This window comes from Arachis hypogaea, chromosome 11, assembly GCF_003086295.3.
Source record: "Arachis hypogaea cultivar Tifrunner chromosome 11, arahy.Tifrunner.gnm2.J5K5, whole genome shotgun sequence".
NCBI lineage: Eukaryota > Viridiplantae > Streptophyta > Magnoliopsida > Fabales > Fabaceae > Arachis > Arachis hypogaea.
Window position 1 is genome coordinate 138,090,962 of NC_092046.1, and position 6,742 is coordinate 138,097,703.

General features: G+C 32.5%; 1 long non-coding RNA gene across 3 annotated transcripts; it reads right to left on the bottom strand.

Moving 5' to 3' along the window:
* Positions 1-2,061: 2,061 nt before the first annotated feature.
* Positions 2,062-5,772, bottom strand: LOC112722912 (uncharacterized). 3 transcript variants are annotated; one of them, XR_003162958.2, is made up of 5 exons: positions 5,441-5,772; positions 5,178-5,311; positions 3,979-4,063; positions 3,757-3,871; positions 2,062-2,836 (listed from the first exon to the last, which is right to left on the bottom strand). It is a non-coding gene; the product is annotated as an uncharacterized lncRNA (long non-coding RNA). The 3 variants fall into 3 exon arrangements; XR_003162959.2 differs by lacking the exon at positions 2,062-2,836 and having other exon boundaries at positions 3,322-3,871; positions 5,178-5,268; XR_003162957.3 differs by lacking the exon at positions 2,062-2,836 and having other exon boundaries at positions 3,322-3,871.
* Between the last annotated feature and the right edge of the window lie 970 nt (positions 5,773-6,742).

Here is a 6,742-nt window from a genome sequence, read left to right on the forward strand (position 1 = left end):
AGCAAACTAACTCCTCCTCCACAACCTATACCAAATATATATGCCAATTCATAGCCATTGAAATCATTTGATAAAATGTGTATGCAAGCACCAATCCGAAATACCAATTAACAAAACACTCACCAACAAACTCAACCGGAAAAACATAACATTTCTTTGTTATGATAACAATAGGATCAGGAGTGAACACAACGGCATTAGCAGTTATATACTGAGTTTTCTCAAATCATCACAAGCTTGTCTGGTTAAGCACCAAGTAAACAGTTCATACAGAGAACAAGGATAGAGAATAAGAACACAAAAACCTGTCCCTTGAAGGGAATTGAGGCAAGGACTCTATCAAATGCACTCTGCCATAAGACCACAAGTAACCAAATTCATCAATTTTTCAAATGATTTTTTTAGTACAATGTTATGTGCTTTTATGTTACTGCTGCAATTTTACCAGAAATCTCGACTTCCATTCATTTGTATTAATGAGTAGATAAATTGGAGAGGGATTAAAGAGATAAATATGCACCATTCCCCTGGTTTTGGAAGTGAGAGCGAGAACTGTATAGTGAAGATTTGTTTCGAAGAGGTAGTTGAAAGGGGAGGTGGTTCTGATGGATTGGAACACTTGGTTCTTGCGTGTGCTGTTGAGAAGAGTATCGAGCAGAGCGGCGTGTTCTTGTTGTGGTTGTGCGGCGGCGGAGAGTGTGGGGAAGTTGTTGTTTGATTTGAAAGTGAGTGCGGAGGAGGTTAGGGGAGGCGGAAGAGCGGGTGTGGGGTTGATTTTGAAGGAGGTTTTGGGACGGTTTAACGCAGCAGCCATAAACATGGATTCACTCATTGCACTGCAGGCTTCAGGTACCATTTATTCTAAAGAATAACGCCACTTTTTCAACACATAAAGCAACAAAAACTAAATTGAATCCAATTCCAAACTCAGAATGCAAATTAAATTGAATTTAGAATCGCACCAGCATTCAACAAATTAAATAAATTAACCATCAATAAAATTAACTCATGAAGTCAGAAAATCAGAAATCCAGCAACATTAGGCTTGTTTGGGTGAGCTTCTAAGAAAAGATCTTTTTTCGAGTTATCTTTTTTTAAAAGATCTTACGAAAAAAATAAAAGTAATTTTATGTTTGGGTATCTCATGTATCAATTATGTTTGGATATAACAATATAAAATACTTTTTTGTTTATTTATTACATGAAAAACATCTTTGTTTTAAGAAAAAAAGATCTTTTAAAAAAAGATGTAAATTACATCTTCTCAAAAAAGATATTTTTTTTCTAGTGCTTTTATTTTTACTACTAGAAATTTGCCAAACACGCCAAAAAAGGATCTTTTTTCAATCCTTTTTTCATTGAAAAAAGATCTTTTTTTATCAAAATAACGGCCACCAAACAAGCACAATATTATTTCAAAAAATCAGCAACTCAGCAAAAATTAACAAAATCAGTAATTTAGTATCATTATCACAGCAACTCAAAATCAGCATTATTACAAAACAAGCAAAAATATATTGAAACAGCAGTGCTTACAAGCGGCAACAGAGGAAGGAAAGTGGCAGCAACGGAAGAATGAGAAGTGATGTCGACAACAGCAGTTCCACGGGGCGGCAAAAGCACCCTCCACCCGAGGAGAAGGGTTGGCGATGAATTTGAGCTCTGAGGTGGGATGGTGGCTCGGATGGAAGAGGGTTTAGGATTGGGTTTTTGAGTTCTATACGTCTTTCCAAGTTTTCAGAGAGAGAAAGGGCCAAAGGTATCGATGAGGGGATTTGATTTCTGAATCTATTTTTTTGTTTTAACGAAAGAATTAAAACGACCGCTTTGGAGGCCTTTGGTTTTGAACCGGTAACACTCCAAAAACCGAGCTGGTCTAACAATTGTTAATTTATACTTGTAATTAACTAGATTGCATGCTTTAATAAGGTTTCAAATCACACTAATGAATCTTGTTTGCAAATTATCTTGGCAGTATTTCTCTAAAACTTCCTCCTTTTTTTTCCACTTGATATGTGCTTCTTTGTGATAAATATACAAATAAATTACCTATAGAATTATGTGTTTCTTGGTTTTGGGAATCAGAATTGCTTGAATTAATCATTCAATTTTTACACAAAGATGCTTCAACCATGGTTTTGGTTGCATGGCATGTCTGTCATGTCTAATCCTCATTCAAATTGATCTACCTGCTGCTTTATTTCTCCAAACCAACGTGTAATCTTATCGTTATACTAATTCTGTTGGACAGATACATTTTCTTGTATGAGACTATAACAAAATCAAAGTTTGAGGTGCTGTCGTCTGAGTAATCCATATGTTTCAACATTTCGTTTTGGCTATCTATTATCTGATAAAGTCATAGGAATATAACTCCATTTCCTTTTGCAGGAGCCAATACATGAGCGAATATCACGAAATGTTGCATCTGCACTGGCATCTTTGAAGTAGCCTGGGAATGTCGGACTTTTTCAATTCTGTATTCTATAGACCCCTTTCTGAGGATATATTTAAAACTTACAAGCAGCAGAAATTCTACCAAGAAGTGTTTTTTCAAATAAAAGAAATTATATAAATAAAGCTTAAAACCAAAAGACAGATGAACATTTAACTCTCATAGAAATCATGCTTGGTCTTTGCTAATGGCGCCATGTATTTAACTAGTATACTTGTCAACCAAACCGATGTCTTTGGCACACATTGTTACTGAATAATGACTGATGAATATTTCATTAACTTATGTCACATTGCTCTGGATCTTTCTTTCTTCTTATACTCTCTCTCTTCACATGAAGTCCCAGGGAATATTGCTCTGCTTCTTTGCTTGGTAATATGCCTATGATCAATCATCTTTGTAGTTTAGGGAATTTTTTTATCTTAATTTTTAAGGTTAAATAGGCATATTTTGAAAGATATCAAAGCCATCCTTCTTTTTCGGGTATTGATATCAAAGCCATATTTATCCAATTAGTTTTCCTTTTGGATTTACAAATTAATTGAGAAGACAAAAATAAGCTTTTCACAATATCCTATTTGAAAAGAGAAAACAAAGAAACCTAATACCAAGAACAGAAAATCTACAACTCCAGCACAAAATCTATAAGAACTCGTTCTAGCTAGAAAGATAGATTCCATCACATGGAGTGTAGAAAGAAATACTGGGCTGCTTCCCATTTGACACGGGTATAAAGTTAGAAGCAAGTTAAAAAGTCAGATCACTTTATCTTTTGTTGTAGTGGATGTGAAAATGACTAAACTAATTCGCAATTATAAAAATAAAAAAAGAACCACAACAATTTGGATACCATCACAGCCTTTATCTTTTCTTTCTTGAATTACCTTTCATCTATATAGTAAATTGAGTGAGATCATCTTGATTCACTCTTCCATTCTGTTTTGCTGTTTTGTTCCATGTTAGGTACCAGTTGTTAATACATTAATATCGTGTCTTTCTTGATCCTTAAACTATTAACAAAACAGAGGCATAACAAAAATAAAGAGCAAGCTGAAGTTGATGCATGCCAAAAGAAAATTTCCCTAAACTTTCTTAGTAACAATCATCTGAATAACTATCAAGGACAACATCATGTACATCATCAAGACACTTCTGAGCAATCTCGATGCACTTCTCAAACATCACATCAAATTAATTAAGATTAAGAAGAGAACTAGATGAAGTTAGTGTTGTTGGTTGGGTTAGCTGCAGCCTGGTTTTTATATTGGAATTTAATCATGATGAATTGAAAAAAAACATACCTTAGCTGCTCTTGTTCTTGCCCTTGCCCACCTTGACACAGCAGATTCTTGTTTCTCCACATCAAAGAATGAAACTGAACTCCTTTTAAGAGCAGCAAAATCCAATGCCTTCCACCTTCATCATTCAAAAACATTCAATTATTTACATGTATAAGATAGAAATTTAATCAAACACCTAGCGCGCACCAACAAAAAAAAGGCATGTTTTCATGAAAAACTAACCATAGTTCCTCCACCACCACAGCACAATCTGCCCAGTATCTTCTGGTATGGTAACTCTTATAAACCTTCTGCAGCTTAGTGGCAGCTGCATTGAATCGATTTGGAGAAAAAGAAATTAACAAAAACACAAAAATGCTTGACAATTAGTACTATAGTAGTAGTAGTAGGCAAGGAATCAAATTTCTGGAAGCTTTGGAGGAAATTATGCATGTCTTCCATAAAGGACTAACTAACTATATATAGTATTTAAAAGAAACGACAATACAGGGGGAAATAAGAGGAAAGTTACAGTGGAACCCTACCCTACCATGTTATTAATTAGTAGGGGGCTGAGTACTCAGAATCAAATAATTTTAGGAAGCGGATAACAGCTGGAGACCGCAGCAGCACAGATAAATATTTCCGTCCAATTCTTCCTACTTTATTCATTCACTCTCATTATTTTATAGTAACCCTTTAATTTTAACGAAATTTCTGCACAATTATTATTTTCACTGGATACGTAATTAAATAATAACACATTACAATTCTTTTTCTAAGGAATGGCCGTTTAATTGCAACAAGAATGAGAAGCTACATAAGAATTTATACAGCTGTTTTTCTCCATATGTAACTCAAAAACTTGGTTAATAAAACTCCTATTTCCACTGTGCTTCATCAAATAACAGTATTATACATTCTAGGACCAAGTTTTTCCCTTTTTCCCATTTGCTGTTATTTTTTTGACACATTTTAATTGGCTATTATCACTAAAATTCAAAGCATCTATGATCTATCTGTGTGTAATGGTGATCTTAGCTAAGACCTATTACCAACATCTTCAAATATTTGATAGGGAGTGAAATCTTTTTACTATTCCGACTAATTGATCCTAAGAGATATCATTAGAGATGATGCTTATTTAAGTCTTTAATTAGAAGATAAAGAGAATTCTTAGGTTTTTTTCCTGTTTTCATATTCAGTTGATATGCTTTCACGACAGTAACACAAATGACGCCTCATTTTAATTTTATATCATGCTTGCAGTTTTACCTAAAAACAATGGCAAAAATAGGCAAACAAAAGGAGGCAAAGTTTCATTATCTTAATCATCCTAATCATGCTTATAAACGTATCAACTTAAAAAAATAAAAAAATAAAAACAGATTCAATACGGAGACAAAACTAAAGTAATGCAGCAGAGAGCAGACACCACTTACCACTCTTGGATAAAAACAAAAATCAGTTCGAATGCATCCTTTGGAAGTGTCACACCTAACTCTTCTTCGAGGGGTTCAGCTCCAAGGGTATCTGGCTCATGCATCAACTTGGTTTACTCTCAAATTTCAACATTCTAATTGAAATATAAGAAACAAATAAGAGCATAGTTGTTGTGTTTCTGATTACCGAGCAGAAACCGGTTTCTAAAATCGGAACCCTAAACCCCGTCAAATTTCAGAACCAAATACAAATTAATACATACCTAATCAACGACGTGAGCACAGAGAGACGATGAGAAGCGCAGAGATCGACGATGGTGAGGGCGGCGCAGCAACAATCAGTGCAGGAGGGTCGAGAAGGAGCGACGGTCGAGTGGTGAGTGTGTGCAGCGATGTGGTGAGTGCATGCAGCGATGTGGTGAGTGGGGGGCGAAGACGGTCAATGGCGATAGCGAGAGGGTTTTCGATCTTCGCGATGGTGAGCTCTTTGAAAGTGTTTTCTTCGGGCTTTGGAGGTGAGTGATGAGCTTTGGAGGGAAAGGAAAAAGATTTCACCGAGTGTGTGAGTTGTGTGCTTTCACGTAAAAAGAGGAAAAAAATTACGAAGCGTCAAGTTTTTGCCTCTAGAGTAGATGTTACAATACTCCACTGTTGTTTGGAATTTTAAAATTTCTTTTTATTAATATTATTATAATATATATTGGCACAGTATTTTAGAAGACATTATATTAATAGAATTTTTAATGCATATTGATAAAATTATTAAGCAATTAATATATTATTCTTGTAAAACTATAAAAAAATATTTATATTTAAATTATAAATACTTATTAATAAACTTTTATAGAACTCGTTAATACTTTTATTATACTTTTAACATACACAATATTTTATTCTTCTATTTTATATCATATTTTTATTATACTATAAAAATTATTAATAAGTACAATAAAACATATTAGTAAGTATTATAAAAAATATTATTGAATAATTATTTTATTATATTCATTAATATTTTTTATAGTAACATTTAAATATGGTATAAAAAAGGATGAAAATAAATATAGTGTAAAATAGAGGAATAAAAAAATAGTCTAACAAATTACCAAAATTTTGAATGATCTGTGTCCTAACAAAAGAAAAATGGATTCATGTAATTAAAGATGTTTTTATTTGTTTTGAAAATTAAAAAATTACTTTAATTCATTTAAATATTTTTTTCATATATTAGTCTTTTATAATTAAATTTAAATTTTGAATTTCTAATATTAGTAAATAAAATTAATTATAAAAATTACAAAATTTGAATCCAAAAAATTATTTTTAAAAGAGACATCTTGAAATGAATATTAATTTTAGTAGATGGGTGTTTGACAATATTTCCAAAAGGGAAAAATGAAAAATTATTATTCTACATTCTAAAATGAAATTTATTTTTATTTTAAAATTTTAATACGTTAATAGTTTAATATATCTAAATGTATAAACCTCATATTTCTAAGAAATTTTCTCAAAAATAATGTTAATAAAATGTTTATACGTATAGATATCTAGAAAATAATTGA